This window comes from Tenrec ecaudatus, chromosome 13 (genome assembly GCF_050624435.1).
Source record: "Tenrec ecaudatus isolate mTenEca1 chromosome 13, mTenEca1.hap1, whole genome shotgun sequence".
Classification (NCBI taxonomy): domain Eukaryota; kingdom Metazoa; phylum Chordata; class Mammalia; order Afrosoricida; family Tenrecidae; genus Tenrec; species Tenrec ecaudatus.
The window spans coordinates 130,716,201-130,739,108 of record NC_134542.1 but is presented as its reverse complement, the minus strand read 5'-3'; positions in this window follow the sequence as shown (position 1 = coordinate 130,739,108).

The following is a 22,908-nucleotide window of genomic DNA, read 5'->3' as shown; positions in this document are numbered from 1 at the left end:
AGCCTTTCCTTGTGGTTTTTGCCCACAAATGATTCGAGGACTCCTGTGATGCTCTAAGTTCACTGCATCTGCCTCAGGATCTCCACATCCCTTGGCAGGTCAGTGGGATGATGTCTGCTACCTCTTCCTGTGCCTGCGATCTAAGACCTGCCAAAGTGCAGTAATTTCCCTCAGAATTCTGTCTAAGGGTGGTCATATTACCAGGTCTATGGAGAGTCTCCGAAAACTAGCCACAATAGCTTACTTCGGCGCTTCTCTCTCTGCTCCCCTTTCTGCCTACGCTTTCATAGGGTTTGTACCTTCCTGACCCACCCTGGAATAGAGCAACAACATCAGCCATGCCTTTTCCACTTTTCCCCAGTTCTACATGTAGCCTGCCAGTGTGGGTAACCTAGATAATTAGACAGTAATTAGCTGCAATCAGAGAGACCCTGGCAGATGACAGATCCCGGAAGACAAGCCTACTGAGCCACACAGGAGTGAGCTGGGAGTAGGAGGGCAAATGGGTAACTTGGACCCAGTGAGTCCTAAACCCAATTGGACAATCTAATCCCCTTTCCTGGGGGACAGCATGGTGTATCCCTGATACCAGGGCACTGTACTAGATTAAAAAAAAATTCTTTCTGAGGCTGTGTTGCTTTTTGTAACTTTGAATCTAAGCCACCATCCACCTGGTTCATTAACAAAGCTTTAACATAATAAAACAGGAAAGCCACAAAGTGCTAAAGTCTTCTGCCTCAGCCCAAAACAGGTTTTACCAATTTGGGGCTTGACAAAGAGTCTTTTAAAAACTTGAAAGACCACACAATAGTAAGTCAGCAAAACAAGCTTCCTACATAAGACACTGGCCTGCTGAGTAAGACATTGCTATACTCCACCACCCTAGACTACTTAAGAAGGTGACAGGAATATACCCCATCTCCACACCCCTACTTGGCCATCCCCACCATACCCATACCCACTGACCTAATTCAACAGAGGTACATTCGCTCAATATAATCAACTCAATCACAAGAATACAACTCTCTCAGTCATACCAGACACCAAATCATCCCCCCTACCTGAATCTCTTGCACTCTGAATCCCTGTAATACCACAAGGCAGTAAAACATTATCAACACTGTCCCTACATAATACACAGAATTGGCAAGGGATGCTGGTGGATTCACTATACTTCTTTACCCCAACCACAATAATCACTGAAACCTGTCTCTTCACTTCAGTAACACACAACCTCATTTAAATTCACTAAGTAAAATTGCAGCTTTCTAGGGAGAGAGCCGGTCCCTAGGGAGACAGAGGCACAACTTGAACCTGCAGTATATGGTAGTGCCAAATAGTTGTTATACCTATTCGCATTAGCTTCTGAGGAAGAAAACACAGCAGGGGCCTTTTGTCCACCACAGGAATTGGGATTCATAATGTCAGGATTACTTGGCAACATTCCCAGCTCAGGCTGGGATGTAACCAGTGAACATGGACCCCACTGACCCTTTCCAGTCTACCTTCTGAACAGAGTCTTGTCTCACAGGGGAACCCACAATGATAGCCTGTATCTACCTTGGGATTGTATGTAAGAAGAGAAGAACTGAGAGTTGTGCAGTAAACTACTATACAGGGGCTTTCTGTTATAAACAATTAAAGATCTGAACCCTCTTCACCATTTAAAGGGTCGATAAGGCACCCTGGTAGACTTAACATACGAATCACACACTCCAATCACCCTAACATCCAGAACCTGTTTTGTACACCTTGACAAATACCTATTCTCCACCGACATACCAACTAAACATGTATTCCCCATACCCTGTGCTCAGTTCTGTATATGATTGGCCAATCCAGTGCTACCCTTGCAACAGACCTGGCACTACTTTGAGCAATTGGAGCCTGCTACTGGTCTGTGCAGTGGAATCCTACCACACTACGGGCTGTGAGTGCTGGCCCATGCTATTTGTGATTGGCCTGCCCAGCACCATGTTTGTTGTCTACAATTACCTTGTCCACCCTACCTAAGGTTGCCAACTACGTCACACTCCAAATAGATAGTCCAGCTGTCAAGGTAGAGAGTCAACCCCAGTGAAATAGAGATGTAGCTCAAACCCACAAGGCAGATGAATACAGATTGTTCATAAAACCGTTCTTACTAGCCCGAGAACGAAATCACAGTGCTCCTGGACTCCCAGGAAGGTGGCACCGAGTTTCACCAAAACATCACCTAGACAACAACCCGCATCAGCAGCCACTACAAGAAAGCAAGAGAAAGAAAACACAATGTCTAAGGAGGACCTGAACTTAGCACCATACATAGAAGAATCAGACTTTGAACCACCACAGAAAGAAATCTTCAGTATGCTGCTTAAAGTCATACAAGATATGAGGGAATCAGTACACAAAAGGGAGGAAAAAATAGAATACCATCAGCTTACAAAAGGGAAATACAGAGTTAAAGGAAAATGCAGCAGAAGCAAAACAAATTGTAAACGATCTTACCAACAGGCTGGAAGAGGTAGAGAATTACGTCAGAGACAACAAACATAACCAAGTAGAATTTAACAAACATGAAAGACAAGATAATAAAAGAAGCTGAAGAACACTTGAGAACAATGAGCGATGCTATGAAAAGACAATATATGAATAATTGGGTTAGCAGAGCAAGGCATAATGAGAAAATCAATAGCCAAGATTGCAAGGGAATCAGACAATCATCCAGGAAGCAGAGAGGACATCAATTAGATGAAAAACCAACAAGAATACACCAAGGCATATAGTAGTCAAATTATCCAACTTTGAGGAAAAGGAGAAAATCATAAAGAGTAGCTAGAGAAAACAATGCAGTCAGCTATAAGTAATTAGGTAAGAATATGCACAGAATTATCAGCAGAAACCATGAAGAAGAGGAGAGAATAAAAAAAAAATCTCTCAAAGTTGAGGGAGAATAATGGTAACCCAAGAATTCTCTATTCCAACAAACTCTCCATCAAAATAGATGGAGAGGTAAGGATATTTCCCAGATCAGGAAAAATTTAGAAAATACATAACAAAATTGAAACAAAAAAGTACTACACATAATACTTTCCAACTCATTTTGTTCAGAAGACCAATATCCACAGCACAACATGAGCCCATCACATAGTGTAACATTATCCAGAAGTCAGAACATTGAAAGCAATGTTCAAGACGTCTTTGCCACAACAATAAAAAGAAGCCAAGAATGAATCCCCCCCATGTACATAAGACACTGCTCACACTGCTAAGGAGGGAGGGAGGAAAATGTCTATCACAAAAGGTACGAGATGACAGCAAAGAATCCACAGATGGATGTAATAATTCTGAATGCCAATGGTCAGAATTAATTGAAAGACAAAGGCCAGCAGAGCAGATTAGGAAATAAAACCCAGCAATCTGTTATCTGTAAGAGTCACATCTCAAGCTCAAGGACAAAAAAAGGTTGAGGATCAAAGGTTGGCAGGAGGTATATCAAGCTAATGTCAATCTGAAAATAGCAGAAGTGGGAATTCTTTTTTTTTTTTTTTTTTACATTTTATTAGGGGCTCATACAACTCTTATCACAATCCATACATATACATACATCAATTGTATAAAGCATATCCGTACATTCTTTGCCATAATCATTTTTGAAGCATTTGCTCTCCACTTAAGCCCTTTGCATCAGGTCCTCTTTTTTTCTTCCCCTCCCTCCCCGCGCCCCCCTCCCTCATGAGCCCTTGATAATTTATAGATTGTTATTTTGTCATATCTTTCCCTATCCGGAGTCTCCCTTCGCCCCCTTCTCTGCTGTCCGTCTCCCAGGGAGGAGGTCACATGTGGATCCTTGTAATCAGTTCCCCCTTTCCAACCCACTCACCCTCTACTCTCCCAGTATCGCCCCTCACACCCCTGGTTCTCAAGGTATCATCCACCCACCAGTGTACAGCCTCTGTCCTATCCAGCCCTGCAAGGTAGAATTCGGATCATGGTAGTTGGGGGGAGGAAGCATCCAGGATCTGGGGGAAAACTGTGTTCTTCATCAGTACTACATCGCACCCTGACTGACCCATCTCCTCTCCTAAACCCCTCTATGAGGGGATCTCCAGTGGCCGACAAATGGGCTTTGGGTCTCCACTCTACACTTCCCCCTTCATTCACTATGGTGTACATATGTGTATATATATATGTATATATATATATATATTTTTTTTTTTGCATGATGCCTTATACCTGGTCCCTTTGGCACCTTGTGATCTCACAGGCTGGTGTGCTTCTTCCATGTGGGCTTTGTTGCTTCTGAGCTAGATGGCTGCTTGTTCACCTTCAAGCCTTTAAGACCCAAGACACTATCTCTTTTGATAGCCGGGCACCATCAGCTTTTTTCGCCACATTTGCTTATGTACCCGTTTGTCTTCGGCGATTGTATCATGGAGGTGTCCAGCCAATGATAGGATTTTTTGTTCTTTGATGCCTGATAACTGATCCTTTCGGGACCATGTGATCACACAGGCTGGTGTGTTCTTCCTTGTGGGCTTTGTTGCTTCTGAGCTAGATGGCTGCTTGTTTATCTTCAGGCCTTTAAGACCCCAGACACTATCTCTTGATAGCCGGGCACCATCAGCTTTCTTCACCACATTTACTTGTTCACCTGCTTTGGCTTCAGCAGTTGTGTCGGGAGGGTGAGCATCGTAGAGTGCCAATTTAATAAAAGAAAGTATTCATGCATTGAGGGAGTGCTTGAGTAGAGGCCCAAGATCCTTCCGCCTGAGTGGCAATTCTAATCACTGACCAAATTGATTTCAAGGTTGTTAGCGAACGAGGCCCTCACCCAGACTACTCACTGTACCAGAGATGGAAACAGTAAAGCTTTATTCAGACAGATTCGAATCTGGGCTCTCACCAGCAACTGAGGCAGGCTCAATCAGTAAGGCGAGAGCCCCAAACAGCTTCAAAGGGAAGTTATTATACTTCCTTGTGGGTCGTCTTGCCAAGCAAGGGGAGGGGGGAGGCAAGTTCTTGTGTGAAACTGGCAAAGCATTCTCAGAAAAGTGAAACAAAACAGTTTTTAAGTCTAACAAAGTAAGTTCTACATTTAAGGTCAGCTTGTCCCCAGTGGTCTGCCAAACGATACTGTAGGTAGGCTAGGCTGCTTCTTGGAGCGTAAACATCCTGGGCTGGGCTACACCTGTTTCAGGCTGCAGTTTTAAAAATTTCCATTTCTGACCAGGGGGGGTGACCTGCCTGTTACTGTTACAGGGCACCCATTCCTGACTGGGCAGGGGGGTGAGCTGCCTTTTATTGTTACAGGGCACCCATTCCTGACCAGGCAGAGGGTGACCTGCCTGTTACTGTTACAGGGCACAGTGTCACAAAGGTGTAGGGCAAAACAAGGGATAAATTTAGGCATTATATAGTACTTAAGGGATCAGTAGACCAAGAGCCAATGGGAATAAGCATATATGCACCCAACAAGAGACCCACAAAATACATCATCAAATCCTTCAAAAGATAAAAAACAAAATTGCGGGATCAACAATCATAGAAGGAGACACCACTCTCTGAGAAGAATAGTTCAGCGGGAAAGAAGCTCAGCAAGGACGTTATCAAATTAAACTCTTCAATTAGACAACTCGACGTCATAGACATATTCAGATTTCTCCACCCAACCGCAAGAAAATTCGCATGGCACAGTTTCAAAAATAGAGCACATGCTGGGACACAAGTTTGAGCAAATTCAAACATATTCACTCAGACTTCATTTTCTGACAACTACATCATAAAGCTGGAAATCAACAAAAGAAAGATAAAAATAAGGGCAAATATTTGGAGGATGAATAACTTCTTCAAAGGGAGTGGGTATTGACCCAAATTAGAAAATAAATCAGGAAGTTTCTAGAAACCAATGAGAATGAAAACACAGCATACCAAAATCTATGGGATACTGCAAAGGCAATTAGTTATCAGAGAATGCTTCATAGCGATAAATGTGCATATGAAGAAAGAAGAGAGACTTATGGTGGATATCCTCTCGCAAAACATTCAGCAGTTGGGACAGAGTCAACAGAATAATTCTTCTAATAGCAAAAGAAAAGAAATCATAATATCAGGGTGGAGATAAATGTGTGGGAAAACAAAAACAGTGGAGAAAATCAACTCAGATAAAAGCTGGTTCAAAAAAAAAAGAAAAGCTGGTTCTTTGAAAGGATTAACAGAATTGACAAACCGTTGGTAAACCTAACAAAAGATAGGAAGGAGCAGACACCAATATCCAGGTCAAGGGATGAAAAAGGGAATTTAAAATAGACTCCAAATAAATTAAAAGCCCAATTATTACTAATGACTTTCTAGTACTTGGAGTACTACAAAGGACTGTACTCCAGGGAGTACAATAACTGGAAAACATAGACATATACCTGAAAAAACAAACTTTCTGCAGATTATCCCATATTGATGTCAATAACTTGAACAGACCCATAGCAAAAGAAGAAATGGATAAGGTTAGCAAGGCACTACCAACTAAAATATGCCCTGGCCCATATGGCTTCACGGGAGAATTCTACCAAGCACTCAGGGAAGAGGTGACACTAATTCTATACAAGGTCTTCCAGAACATAGAAAAGGACAGTAAACTCCCCAAAACATTCTGTGAAACGAGTATAACTCTGACACCAAAACCGAACAAGGATCTGGCAAGAATAGAAAACACAGTCAGATAACTCTAATGAACATAGACACAAAAATTCTTAACAAAATCTTGGCCAATAGAATACAAAGTATATAAAATGAATAATTCATCATGACCAAGTGAGATGCATACTAGGGATTCAGGGATGGTTCAACATCCAAAAATCCATCAACATTATCCGCCACATTGAGAAGAAAAAGGACGAGAGCCACTTGACAATATCAATAGATGTAGAAAAAGCATTTGACAACATTCAACACCCATTCCTAATTAAAACACTCAAGAAGATAGGATTGGAAGGGAATTACCACACTGCAATTAAAGCTATATATGAAAGTTCAACAGCCAGCATTACAATCAATGGAGAAAAGATGAAAACATTCCCACTAGTGGGTCGGGAGGTGGGCAGGGAAGGGAACAGACAGGATGTCTATTGTCCTCCAATTTTATTCAACAACATCCTGGAGGTTAAAGCTAATAATATAGGCAATGGAAGCCTATCAAAGGTATATGTTTGGAGAAAGAAGAGAAATTATTGTTATTTGCAGATAATATGTTTTTATATTCTGAGAACCCCAAGGGCTTCATAATAGGAGTGCTAAAAGCGATATAGAAATATGGCAGAGTGGCAGGATACAAGATCAACAAACAGAAGTCAACTGGATCACTATGTATAAATGATGAGATTACAGAAAAAGAGATCAAGAAGGTAGTATCTTTCACAACAGCCAAGCATAAATTGATATATATAGGGATATGCCTAACAAAAAATAAGTACAAGGAACACCATAGAATATTATTGCAAGAAGCCAAAAGGAACCTTTGAGGTTTTCTCTCTATAAAATCATATTGTCTACAAATAGAGTGTTATACTCCTTTTGGTCAAGCTGGATGCCTTTTGTTTCCTTTTGATGGTTAACAGTTCTAGCTAAGGCTTCTAGAACTATATTTAAGAAGAGTGGTAATAAAGGACATTCATATCTGGTTTTCTTTTGGAGGAGGGATGCTCTCAGATACTCTATATTGACCCAAATCCTGGCTGTTGGTTATAAATATATAGCCTTTATTATGTTGAGAATTTCTATTATTTTCCTATTAAGTGTTTTTTTAATCAAAAATGGGTGTTGGATTTTGTTCATTATGTCTCTATCAATTTATTTATCATATGGTTATTTTATTTTGTGTTAGTTCTATGTGGAATATATTGATTGTTTTCTAATGTTGAATGAAGCTTGTAAACCTGGTACAAAGCACACTTGATCACGATTTTTTTAAAAGCTCCGTTAGTTAGAATTTTAAAAGCTCCATTAGCTAGAATTTTGTTGGAAACATTTTGGTTCTATATTTACAAGGGATATTTGCCTACAGCAGCGGTTCTCAACCTGTTGGTCGTGATCCCTTTGAGGGTAGAAAACCCTTTTACAGGGGTCGCCTAAGACTACCAGAAAACACATAAATATTCCACAATGTATAGTTGCATATTGTATTGTAATTTATCACTGTGCTTTAATTATATTTAATTATGTTCAATTTGTAACAATGAAAACGCATCCTGTATATCAGATATTTACAGGATGGTTCATAACAGTAGCAAAATTACAGTTATGAAGTAGCAACAAAAATAATTTTATGATTGGGGGGCACCACCACATGAGGAACTGTACTAAAGGGTCGCGGCATGAGGAAGGTTGAGAACCACTGGCCTACAGTTTTCTATTCTGATAATTTCTTTGCCTGGGTTGGGTATCAGGGTTATACTTGCTTTACAAAGTGAATCTGACGACGTGTTTTTCCATATTCTGGAATTGTCTGTATGGAATTGGCGTTTACTCTTCTCTGAATGCTTGGTAGAATTCTTCCGGTAAACCATCTGGTTCTGGACTTTTTGTTGTTGGGCTATTTTTAATGACTTGAATCTTTTCCTCTTGCAGTCTCAGAAACCCACAGGGGATTACTATGAGTTGCATGTACTTGATGGCAGTGCATTAATGTTATTATATTATTGACTTTCTCATCACTGTAAGAGTTTGATTAATGTATTTTAAGGGTCTTTCATTGGGTGCATAGAGGTTTATGGTATGTCTTTTCATTCATTTGTTGCTATAATTATTGTATAATGGCTTTTCTTGCCTCCCATGATGGCTTTTAACTTGATACCTATTTTATCAGAAATTAATAGTGCTACTCCTACTTTTTTGATGACCATTAACGATATATATATAATACACACACACATATATATATATTTATATACACACACATATATTTCATCCTTTGGTTTGTAGTCCACTTTTGTCTCTGGGTCTAAAGTTGTTTCTAATAAGAAGCATGTTTTCTTATCCATTCTATTGGTCTCTGTCTCTTAACTGGTAATTTTAATTCATTTATATCCAATATTGTCATTGATAGGCATGCGCTTAATTTTTATGGTGCTATTGTTTTCTTTGTCCCGTGATGTGTTATCTAATCACGTTTTTTCTTTGCTTTTATTTTTATTTTATTGAGTTTTTATCAATTTCTTTGATGTTAGATTGATTTTTATTTCAAGTTTATGGCAGTTTGTTCTCTCTTGAGAACTGCCCGACTTCTCCTTACAACAGTTTTATATTTACTCTGTTATTTTATTGTTTCTTCACTAGAATGTTATCTCTGGTTAATAAGGCTACAAGTCTTTAAAAGATCCAGAAATTTCTTTAATGGAGAGGGTGATAGATTTGGTGTATGTAGTCGGAATTTAAGTGGAGGATACAGGGCATGTTCCAAACAACCATGTTGGAATGGTTCTCTGAAGTAGACAGAGATGAGCAGCAATAATTCAAGGCCTGGGTGACCAGATGTTATATCAATATAGCTGTTACCTTCAGACATCTCAAATGTCAGAGGGTAAGGGAGCAAGGCATTTAGGTTCCTTGTGTACACTGACCATTTGAGTGATTACCCAGATGCCTTGGTTGTATTATAATTTTAGAGTATCTTCCTTATGCTCCGTAATTTTTTAAAGGCTCTTATCATCATTGTGGGTGTTCTAAATATTTTACTACAATATATTCACGAATGGATCTTTTTTCTTTCTTTCTCCAATTCGTCATATTTAATCAGTGGAGTTATCTCTTTAATTCTGGTAAACTCCCTTTGCTTAATAATCCTTTATTCACTTTCTGTAGTCTCCTAAAAATCCTCTATCCAAAAATATCCTGAACTTCTTAATCTTTTTTCGACATATCCATTCGATTTTCTGTTTCACTCTGACATTCCAGAATTACTCAAGTGGATCTTCTGACTCAATGGGGCTGAATTTTTTTTCAGTAATTTTACATTTTAATAAACACAATTTTAGATGTCAAGATCTTTGATTTTTTTTAGAATTTTAATGATATTCTTGATTTTCTGGGGATATTACTCTTCTGCACACTATTGCAATTTTATCCATTAAATGTGTAGTTGAATACAAATTCTTCGTTTGTTAAATATAGTAATTCTTTTTAATGTGGTGGCTTTTCTTAAACTTTTGGTTACTTTTTTTTTCTTTTTGGAACTTGCTACTCCCCCCCAGATGTGTCTGTGAAGAGGTATCTGTTCCTGCAGCTGGCCTGGAACCCTTGCAAGAAAGGCCAGGCATGCCCTTGGGCAGAGCCTGCTGGCACCAGCCAATCTTTGGATGAGTGCTCCCTGCTTGGCCCTGGGTGTACTGCCACACCTCTATGAACTTCGAGTTCATAGCCCTCGCTCACATCTGCGACGGACCCTGAGCTTCTTTCTACTCGGTTCCAGTTTGAAGAGTGGAGGGATTTCCCAGACTGGCCGCTTCCAGAGGAGCGTAGTCAAACCCACCAGGACCGTTGCCATGGGCATTTCCTGTTCCAGTCATCAGCCGCCTTGGAGCTGAGAGCGTCCCTAGGTCCGTTTCCATTTTTCATCTGTCCCCTCCTAGACTGTGGGAAGTTGTGGTTTCCCTCGCTCTAGTTTAATCGTTTAGGTATTCTTTGTAGTTTATGGTCTATGAGTATTTCTTATTTTATAATATAGTTGTGGATTCCTTTTCTTTGTCAAAATCCTTTCATGTTATTTCCATGGGTTTGGCATAGGATGGAGACGCCACAGCTTGACTGGGTGCCAAATTGATTCGGTTTCCTCTAGTTCTTTTATATATCACAAAATCATGCCATCTGCCTGGTCATTTGTTTTTCCATTTCAGAAACTCAGTTTAGTTGGGAACTGAAATAAAGAGGTTAAATCTATGATTTCTTACTTAATTTCCATATAAATTGGTATCTGCAGATTAACTCCCCTCCACCAACCCACCCAACACACACACCCAAATTGAGGACCAACTCAAAATCAACTAACAACAAGGAGAAATACATTAGTTCAAACAGTTCATTGGGCTGGATTTACAAGAACATGCAAGCCTGAGGCTTTGTGCCTCCCTTCTTTTTGTCACTGATGAAATACGTGAAACCTGTCATCATTTTTAGTGATTTATAAGGTAGTCTTTTCTGGAGTATGTCAACTATTGTAAAGGCAATGTTGTCAACGCTCATATTTGGCAGATCAGATAGATAATGATGTACCTGGGAAACACTAGCAGTTGATGAGCCTTGTGTAAAAAATAATTGCCATATACGGCCCATTTTTCCTTTCACTGTAGCTCTGAGTTGTGTTTCTGTGAGTGTTTTCATGAGCAAGGAGCAGTCTTGATTTCAAATCGAATCTTGATCCTGCGTGCAAGTGGCAGAAATTATAGCTGTTAATGGTTAGGTGGTTTCTCTGAAGATAGAGTTTTATTCCCCCACCCCCCTATGATTGAAATGGACTTTTAAGGGATTAAAGACTCCAAGTCCACTTCAGTTTTACCTTTCCTTCTTTTTAAGCCACTCAGACCAATATGTAGATCTGAGGGACAGGAATCCGAAGGGGGTGGGGGGGGGAGGGGAGATAGTATTTTAAAAGTAAAGAACACTTGGGAGCCATTTCCATATAAAATAAGATTTTAAAAAGTTATTGTTTTATAAACAATCAACCCACTCAGCTCAACTGTGGGTTTGCAAGATTTGGCTCTCTCTTTCAGAAACACTGCCTGAGGAAACATGTACAGAAACATGCACTGAGGAAACATGTACAGAAACATATCCAGGCCCAATTGATTGCAACGAGCAATTGCATAGACAAAGGAAAGAAAGAAATCAAGAGCTGAAACTGTTTTAGAATAAGTTTCTCACGTGCTTTTGTGGAGAGTTTCTGCCATTACATGAAACTCGTTTTTATTGTCTTTTTATTCATCACACGACATTCCCAGATCTTCCGGAAACATCTGTTCAACTAAAATATGACAGTTTCTGTTCTCTTTCAGAACATTTCTTTCTGCTTTCTATAAAAGCCTGGGATTTCCCAGCAGGGCATTATAGAAAGAAAGAGGGCTACCCCATCACCTCAGGACAGGTGGGTGAGCAAATGCGCATAGGCGGCACAATTGACTTGGGAAGCCTGGAAAGGAATAGATTTAATATGAAGCATATAGATGTTTATAAAGACAGGTCTCTGTGGGATTTCCTATTACTTACACCCAGTTTGTGTCAAAACCATGCCAGTCTAAGAGAAAACAGATCCATACAGGCTGAAGCAAATATTCCCCCAAAATGTAAAATTGACAATAAATTGGATTCAGGTTCAGCTTCCCCTCCCCCACAAAAATGATATATTGGTGAGCTTTAAATATTGCTTGGTATTTTCCCCCGAACATTTTATAACCACTTGTTTTCATGGATGTGTAATTTGGTTGGTTAATTAGGACAGTTTATGCTGCAATAAGAAATTTATTCTGAGGTCAGTGGATTTATATAAAATTAAAATCACAACCCCCAAACCTGTTACCTCTGCCTTGTGGTGCTCCAATATATTAGACTAAAAATCCATAGGACAGATCACTGAGCCTTTCTTTCATGGTGTCGCTGGATGGATTCAAACCACCAACCTTGATAGTAGTAGTAATTTCTCCATTACACGACATGTTCAGGTGGGGGTTCTGTACCATGACATATAGCTATCCCATTATGAAAATGGGGTCATGTGATCCTAGGTTTTAAGTTGACAGTGGAAGCCTTTGTGGAAAAATGTATTTTTTCATATATTACTTGTCTTTGGAATCTAGATTTCTATAGAGAATGCCTTTAAGCATTCCTAGAAAGTCTTACGATTTCCTCTCTCAGGAAATGTTCTGGACTTTGGATGCAAAACTTCTTCAATAGCACATGTACCCCATCTCTCAAAGGCACAGTCCCATATGGAAACAACAGAATGCTAACTGGTTTTGATTTTTGACCTTTCCAAAAGACAGTCCGAAGAGAGCTACATGGATTACCGTGCTGGGTGGTGTTTTGTTTGTTTATTTTTAGTGTACCCTGTTATATATAATTAAGACTTTGTATTATATATAGTGTTCTATATATTAATTATATAATTAACACTTTGGACTCTGTTGACATTCGGTAGGGGCAAGAACAGTGTGAGAGCACAGTGGTCGGGATGGGACCACTCTGGAAGATGGGACGCAGGGGGCAGTAAAGTTGGGGGGAGAGTTATATTGGACTCAAGAAGGGAAGGTATTTCTCCTTGGAGTGGGATGGACAGGAAAATCATATGGACAGATGGGTGGATATACTCTTCAGAATTGGAAGTCTAGTCTGGTTGTAGTGAATGTTTCAGGAAAAGAGCATATTCTCAGGAATAATTAAAGCATAGGAATTTGATTTGGGCATTTAAATACCTGCTGTAAAACCTGTGAACAGGCAGTGGTCTTGCTCGGACAGGACATACAACTATTTATGCGCTTCACCTTGAGGAAAGCCTGCAATCGAGTACCCCTGGCATCCCAAAGCTCATCACGTTCCCATGGCTAATTGGCATCCTCAGCAGACGCTGATTAAGAAAGGACATTTCAATGTGCCTAGTGGGCTACCTTTGCTACAGCAGGAATAGCGCTGCAGGCAGAACCAAACACCGAGTTAAGGCTGCCAATGCTGATACCCACGGGGTGGATGAACATCTTGAGGCTGAGAACGGCATCCTGAGGTGTGGGGTGAGGAGTCGGAAGAGCTGGCTTTGAGGATCATTTGTGCACCGCATAAGGAACTTTGAAAGTGGGACTAAGGCCAGTTTCTCAAACTTTCCCAACTACAGTTTTACCCGTAAAATAGGGATACAATACTATCTTTTCTTGAGGATTGCTAATCCTAAGCATATATGTGTATGTAATATATGAAATATAGGTAACATGACAGGTTTAGCCTTATAATAGTAAATTAAATATTAGTTCTTTCCTTTCTCCCTTCATACTTTCCAGTTAAAGTATGTGTATGGAACCAGTACGTCTAAATCGGATACTTCTGCCAAAATGAAGGAGGCACGATACACAAATCCGTTTCCCGCTGACTACCTTGTCACAAGCTACTTAGCAGTGAATGAGATTTAGGGAAGTGGGGCGAAGAGCTTGTTGGTCTCTATTATGTCAATGGATTGCTTGACAGCATGGCTGAAGGTTTGGTTACGTTAGCTTTGGGGTTTTGTCCACAGAACGAAGCTCTAATGAGTGCCACCGGCTGGAACAGGGCCCATGAACAAAGCAACCAAACCAAGCCAAACTCACTGCCATTGGCCAATATTGTCTTGTAACGACCCCCTGTGGGTTTCTGAGACTCACTGTTTATGGGTGTAGAAAGGCCATTCTTCCCCCTGAGCAGCTGCCGGTGCTTTCGAGCAGCATATTGGAGCCCAATGCGCAGCCATTACACCGCCTGGGCTCCAAGAGGGAAGGAGGGAGGTGAGAACTTAGAGATCCATGGTGTCAGCATCTTACCTTTGCTGAGGGTTGATGACTCTGTCCTCAGACTTTCTAATGCCACCACTGAGAGAATGTCATTCCCAAGAGGGGTACATTTTAATTAACCATATGGTCCCTGATTTCCGATATGTCAGGCTTCATCTCCTGGCTTCATCTTTTTGGATTATTTTTGCCCATGTCTGCCGTTTACCTCCCGCTTTTATGTGTTTCAGAAGGAAACCACCATGCAGCCTGGAAATCCTATTACCAGACCTCAGGACATTAATTGTCGAGTTATCCCCCACGGTTACACAAGTGCTGAAAAAGTGGTTCTCTTTCAGCAGTGCCTTGTCAAAATGCCAGGCACAGTTTGTTTCTGACATTTGCTGCTCCTGTTAAGTAATAGTCTTGCTTCTGTCATAGCTAATGTTGACTTGAAGGCATTTGGAGGGCATTTCTCAACTCCAGCCTTACTAGTGAGCCCTGCGTTTTGACAGATATTTTTCTTGCTTGCCCAAGGCAACTGAATGTGGGGGGTTTCTACCTTCCTTTTTGAGCCCTGAGAAAGTTTCAAATGGAGGTGGACTACATTTCGATCAAGTGACATCCAGGCATGCGCACGTACACAGAATGGAGTTGTTGAAATTTTGCCATCCTGGAAATGGCACTTGAAGCAATTAAATCGTATCTCATTTTAGGATCCCTCAAATCCTAGCTGTTCTGCCTTGGTAAACCTCTATCAGTTAGACTGTCATACTTAATTACCGATCTCTTTAAAATCAATAAGCATTTTTATTGTTTCTGTACTTGCAAAGGAGCAAGCCCCCTGAGCACTGCCCAGCTAACAGCATGTACCGTGTGCCATCTGTCAGAGAGAATCTGGGCTCTTCATGCACAACGCTTCCTTGTGTTGCTGTGTCTATTAGAAATTTAATTTGTACTCCTTTTTCCCACCTTTGTGTAAAGACATCTTTGGAAAATTTCTACCAACATGTAGAGACTTCTAATGGAAGGTAATAGAGGGCAAGGGAATTGGAAAAAAAAAGGCATACTACATGAAGAACTATATACGAGTTCTGTGGCATTATGTTGAATTAGCATCCTTTCTATATGAGGAGGCTGAGAAATGTACAGTTGGTCCCAGAATAAATACCGAAGAAGTGATTAACTGGACAAAATTTTATTTTTCAGGAAAATAGACGTATGTTTTTCATGTTGCATTTCCAATTGAGGCAACTGGGTTTGGATTATTATATGTGGAGCAGAAGATGGTAATCTATGGATTAAGGTCCCTTATACTCTCAACACACTTTTGACTATAACCATATCACAAAATTCTATTTCATCTTGGAATTTTGAGAAATAATGATTAGTTATTTCCAAAATTACAAACCTGTGCATATGAACTATTCTACCATGACCTGCGATCAGTTTGTCTATTTCACTTTATCCTCAATCTGTTTGTTTAGGAGACTAATTTAGACAACAGTCTTTCTTCTGTGAGGACTATACATTCATTTAAGGCAAGATATAATTCTCACTGCCATCAATTCAATTCTGATGCGGTGACCCCGTAGGACAGGGTAGAACTGCCCCTGTGGGGTTCCTCGACTGTAATTATCCCATGATAATTCACATATATATCACACAACCACTTAACTGAATTGTTCAATTCACAGAGAAGAGTGAGAGCTGTAAGGTACCCTGAATTCTTCTAGGACAGTCCAGTCTTGCCAGTTTATTAATACAAAAGTAAATACATTTTCTATATGACTTTTTTCCATGCCACCCAACCAATTAAAGGAAAAATCAGATAGTTCAGTTGCTTTAACAGAGCATTCACATTTCAACTTATGAAGCATGTAGGTTTAGTTTTAAAACTATACAAGATTTATGGCAATGGAGTATCTGTGCCCAGTTATGGTAAGAAATAGACACTCTTGGTTATATTTCTACTATTGTGTTAGGCTGGATTTTCTAGGGAAATAAAATCAATGACACTCATAGATGTATCATAAAGAAATTTATATCAAATAAGATCATATTAAAAAATCATGCCAAGCAGCCACAGAGTGGCAGACGCAGTCCTGCTCCAGCCCAAGGGTCAGATGCTACACTTGAGGCTGTTCTTGACCCATGCAGCCACTGGTGCTGGGGAATCAGGAAACCAGAAGATGAAGCAGGAGGCAGAAGGATATATGAAAAGCATCTCTGCCTTTTGAAAATAAAATTTTATTTTAATTGAAGCAGTGAAAAATTTAACTCATATAATTCTTAGCAAAGATAGGGGTTTGTGAGCATGAGTTTGTGATGATGCGGGGAGGAACGGGGAACCCACCATGACAGAAACGTGGGTGAAGGAAGACAGAAGTCAGTGTAAGATATGAAAGATAGGAGCACAAAATGAAAATATGAAAATAATAATTTATAATTTATCAAGGGGTCATGAGGGTGGGAAGGACGGAGGGAGAGAAAAAAGAGGAGCTGATACCATGGGCTCAAATAGAAAATAAATGTTTAGACAATGATGATGGCAACATATGTACAAATATGCTTGATACAATTGATGAATGGAATGTTATAAGAGCTGTAAATGTCCCCAATAAAATGACTTATATAAAAAAGGGAAAGATTATTTGTATATTAATAAAAACAAAACCTCCAACAACAAAAGTAGTTCTGGCCCAGATGATTTCATTAGCAAACTCTACCAAACATTCAGAAAAGATCCGACACCAATTGTCTTCAAAGTATTCTAGAATCTAGAAAACAAAGGAATCTTCCTGAATTCATTCTTTGAAACAAGGAAAACAAGCAAATACAGCAATAAAAAATAAAATTACAAACCAATGTCCTGCATGAACACAAACATAAAAATCCTTAACAAGGTACTAGCCAGCAGCATCCGACAACAAATCAAAGTAAATACATCATGACCATGTGGGATTCATCAGACATGCTAGGATGGTCCAATGTTAGAAGAATAAACAACATTATCCACTACATAAATAAATCAAAAGAACCACATAACTATATCAATAGATGCAGAAAAAAATAATTAAAAAATTAAACACTCATTCCTGATAAAAACTCTTAGCAAAATAGAATAGAGGGAAATTCCTCATAATGAAGGACATATACTCAAAATCAACAGTCAACATTATTCTCAATGGAGATGGACCGAAAGCATTTCTATTATGAAAGGAAACCAGACAAGGATATGTTCTATCACCACTCCTTTTAACATTGCATTGGAAGCCCTAGCTACGGAAATAAGGCAAGAAAGGAAAGTAAAAGGCACTCATATTGGTAAAGAAGAAGTAAATCTATACTTATTTGTTGATGCTGTACATTGAAAATCCTAGAAACTCAGCAAGAAAATTGCTGAAACAAGTTGAAACAAATATGCTTAACACAATGGATTGTGATAAGAGCTGTAAGACACCCCCCCATAAAATGATTTAAAAAAACCAAACTAGTTGAAACATTGAGCAAGGTGGCATATTACAAGATCAATATTTAAAAATCAGTCAGCCAGATACTTTTGCACCAACAAACAGAACTCTAAAAGGAGAAGAAAACAATGCCACTTAATTTAGCTACAAAATAGACAAAGCACTTAGTAAAAAGCTAACTAGAGATACAACAACAAAAATAAAACCATCAAAACCTTACACAAAGAAATCTGTATAACATCAGTGTAAGAAGCTAGGAAGACATTGTGAAGATGTCAGCATTGCCCAAAGTAATCTATAAATATAATGTAATCCTGATTCAGATCCCACCAAAATGCTTTAAGGAGATGGAAAAACGAATCGGTAACTCTACAGAAAGAAAAGAGATCCCAGATAAGCAAAACACTGCTAAAGAAGAACAAAGTAGGGGTTTCACATTTCCTTATTTCAAAAATGACTATGATAGTATCATGGTGCTGTGGTAATCAAAAGAGCCTGGTACTGTTATAATGAAGGTCACATGGAGCAGAACTGAAAACCTAGAAGTAAACCCATGCCCTTCTGGACAGCTTTAGTCTGTGACAAAGGGCTGACATTCATTAAATGGGAAAAGACAGTCTCTTTAACAAGTGATGCTGACAAAGCTGGATATCCATGTGCACCAAATGAAACAAGAGGGATTGTATATATAAAAAAACTAACTCAAGATAGATCAAAGATCCAAATGTAAGGCTTAAAGCTATCAAAGAAAAAATCATTGCAAACCTAGCGGTTCTAATGTATGGCATAAATAGATTCTCGAACATATCCCCAAACACCCAAAGTGAAGATGATAGTCAAGATGACTGGAACCTACCGAAAACGAAATACTTATGTCAAAAAGACTTCTCCGAAAGAGAAAAAAGAACCTATGGGTGGGGGTGGGGTGGGAGGAATTAAAAAGAACCTATGGGTGGGGGTGGGGTGGGAGGAATTAAAAAGAACCTATGGGTGGGGTGGGGGTGGGAGGAATAAAAAAGAACCTATGGGTGAGGGTGGGGGTGGGAGGAATTAGCAGTGAGACCTTGTCAAGGGACAAATCTAAAAAATGTACACAAAACTTCAACAGGTTGGTCACAAAATAACAAATTATCCCATTTTTAAAGTTGGCAGAAGACATGGACTGACGCTTCACCAAAGAAAACATTCATGCAGCCAATTAACATGAAAAATGTCTGTGATCCTTAGCCATTTAATATGCAAATCACAAGACTTATGAGATATCTCATCTGAGCAATAATCACAAAGTTCAACAAGACCGAAAACGGCAAATGCTGTTGAGGGTGGGGAAAGATTGGATTTCTCATACACGGGAGTGGGATTGTGATATGGTGCAAACACTGGGGAAGATGGTATAGTGTATCTTAAAAAGTTGGAAATAAGAAATATACTTGATCCAGCAAGCCCACTACTACTTATAATGTCTTTAGAATTAAAGACACTAGGGATGGATGGGACCTGGACAGATAGATGTGCATGCACATTCACTGCATCATCACTTACAATTCCAAAGAGACAGAAACAAGCTAATAGTTCATCAATGGGAAAGAATGAATAAATGAGCGATGGTACCTATACACAATTAAACGCCATGCAATGTTAAACAATAATTAAGACTCTCCAAACACCTCATAATGTGGATCGACTTGGAGGACACTATTCTGAGTGAAATAATACAATCACAAATAATGCACGAGTGCACTCATAAAAGTCAACAAAAAGGATTACGTAGAGAAAGAAACAATTCTTTAAAGGTTCACAGGAGTGGGAGGGAAGAGGAGTTTAAATTACTAACTCAAGGTAAAAATGTGTAATTGTGGATGACAGAAAAAAACAATGCACAACAAGGGCTGATCAGCACAATATCACTAAAGAAAAGGGAGACATGGAGAGGTGCACAAGAGTGAAAGATAACAATGGTAAACAATATTATAAATGATGTATCTATCATACCTTTGCGCATTATCAGGAATAGCAAACATTAATCTATAAATGGATAGTCAAGATGGACAAATAGGCAAAGGGAACAATCTGTATAGTTCTGTTCAGGTTTGGCAGATGATGTTTCTACATAACATGTATATGTACGTGTTCTAAATATATCCAAGTTTATAATAAAGCAAGAGTATGGTATGTTTCCGTCAGTTTGTTGTACTGTGGTGGCTTGTGTGTTGCTATGCTGCTGGAGCTATGTCACTGGTATTTCACATGCCAGGAGGGTCGCCCAAAGTGGACAGGTTTCAGCAGAGCTTGCAGACTAAGACCAGACAACGCATAAAGACTCATCTCCCCACTTTGGAGGAGATCATTATGCATAGCTTATGCATAGTTTTATGCATAGCTTCAGAGCATTGTCCAATATCAAAAGCCTAAACAAAGGAAGCAGAACATTATCAGAGGTACTGCCAGAGATGGCAACCTGAGATGGCCACCTCAATGTTGAGACCATGTCAAGATCAGGTTTGCTGTATTGAATATGAATGACAGAAGACCCGAAGAAAGGAAAGGGTCATTAAGAAGACATGAGAGAAAGAAAAGGTCGGAATGCATGTCAGAAGATTCTCTGAAAATTGCTCTTAAGCACAGAGTAGTTAAAGAAAATGGAAAAAAAGGGATAAAGTCAAGGAGCTGAGTAGAAAGCTTTAAAGGGCAGCTCAAGAAGACTCAGTCTTGCTTGCTACAAGGGAGGAGGACTTGAAGCACTTGTTGATGAAAATCAACAAGTAGCCTTCAGCCTTTTTAACTCAATGTTAAAAAGACCACAATTCTCACAACTGGACCCATAGGTAATGACAGGTCACTAGATTTGGGACAAAGGGGGAATTGTCTTCCCTAATGCCTGCGCCAAACAAAAATCAGCTGTCCATGTCACAATAATGTGGTTGGAAAGAAATCAGGCACCCATCAGACATCTATGGAAAAATCCGAATTAAATATGCACAGACTAGGGCCACCTAAGTGCAGGTGAAACTAACCCGAGCCGCAACCCAGGCACCTGTTATCACCCAAGCTTGCTTAAGCTCAGCCAGTTAGATCAGCCAATACCCTCAACCATGCCTCCGCAGCCGGAGGAGGGAGATAAGAGGATCCAATGCTCTGGCCCCTTTGTTCTCTGCTCTTGTCCAGGTGGAAGGTGAAAGCAGAGTGAGGTTTCCCCCACCCAGGCCGCCTCCACCCCTCCCGTTCAGGCCAGCACTCTGCTCCTGGGATTTCCTGGTTTCTGCAAGCGTTCAGCCGTGGTTCCCACGCAGCCTTGCACGTTTTTCCTGAAGCAGCGTGTACCTTTGGGACTGTAATACCTGAAATGTCCCTTCTCCTCATGAAAGCGTTTCCGCTAAAAGAATTCTTTCAGCATTGCGGAGCAAGAACTCACGTATTCCAATCCAGAAACCTAGCAGGAACATCATGATAAATGGAGAAAAGGTTGGAGTTGTCAAGGATTTCGCCTTACTTGTATGCACAATCAGTGGTCGTGGAAGGAGCAGTCAAGAGGTCAAAAGACATATTGCATTCAGTAAATTTGCTTCATAAGACCTTTTTAGAGTATTGAAGAGCAGGGATGTTATTTTGAGGACTAAGGTGTCCCTGACCCAAGGCATGATATTCTCCATTGCATCATATGCGTGTGAAAACTGGACATCAAGTAAAGACTCCTACCGAAAACACATGCATTTGAATTGCAGTGCTGGAGAAGAATATTGGAAGTACCGGGGTCTGCTAAAAGGACAAACCAACCTGTATTGGAAGAAGTAAGTTTAGAGGCGTACTTGAGCATATTGTCAGGGGATACCAGTCCTGGAGAAGGATAGCATGTTTGGTAAAGTGGAGTTGTGTTGGTGTAAGGGAAGGACATCGAAGAGACAGATTGACACCGTGGTTATGTCTATGGGCTTGGGTATAGGAACAATCGTGAGAATGGCCCAGGACCGTGAGGTGTTTTGTTATGTTGTGCATAGTGTCGCTATGGGTCGGAGTCAACTTGATGGCACCTAGCAACATCATGTATACTTTTGAGCCATAATTGTACAAAAGTTGAGGGAATAAATCACATGACAAAGTTCTACATTTTACTTTGGTGAGCAGCAACGGGTATCTTAAAAAGTTTGTGAACGGCCGTGTAAGTTGCAACTCTGGGCCTGTTCCCTCCATAACAAAGAATGGAGAAAATCAAAGATGCATGAAAACAATTAGTCCACGTGAACCGCAGCTCCTTAAATGCTGAAACCAGAAAAACGACATGATGCCTGACCACCGCTGCTGAGTACGTGGAAAAGCATCACAATCGATAGTCCAGAATTAAGTGGGAGAAAAATGTGGAACAAAACTCATAACAATATAAAAGATTAGGTTACTGGTCTGCTGGAAACTGCTGGAACCCCTGAAAAGAAGGCTGTCGGTCATTCTTCAACACTGGAACGGAACTCCTCCCCATGGCTCCACTGTCAGCCAAACAGTAGGCAAGCCAGTGGGTGAGCAATACAATCTTGGAGGTGTGCACTGTTAGAACAATCAACTAGACAAAGTCCAAAGGCTAGAATGAGCCCCGGGGTAAAACTCAGAAGCAGGAATGAATAAGACAGACGCACAGCTGGAAATGGCAAGCACATTAAGGAATCGGGGAGAGTGCTGTTACATTGAATTGATTGCACTCAGTGCCATGAAATAAATAAAAAGTGTATGAATTGCTGAATAGAAAACTAGTTCGTTCTTTAAACTTTCCTTCACACTAAAAAGTTTTAAAAATGATTATTTGTGTTTTTACGTACTAGAGTTGGGGTATTTAAAATTGAATAATTGGATTACCTAGTCTTATGATGAAGCTATATATGCAAAAGACACCTTCTCAGGTAAATTTTAATTTATGACTTAAATTTGAACCTCTGGGCATTGTGTCTTGTGAATTTTAGGGTTAAAATCAGTGTAAT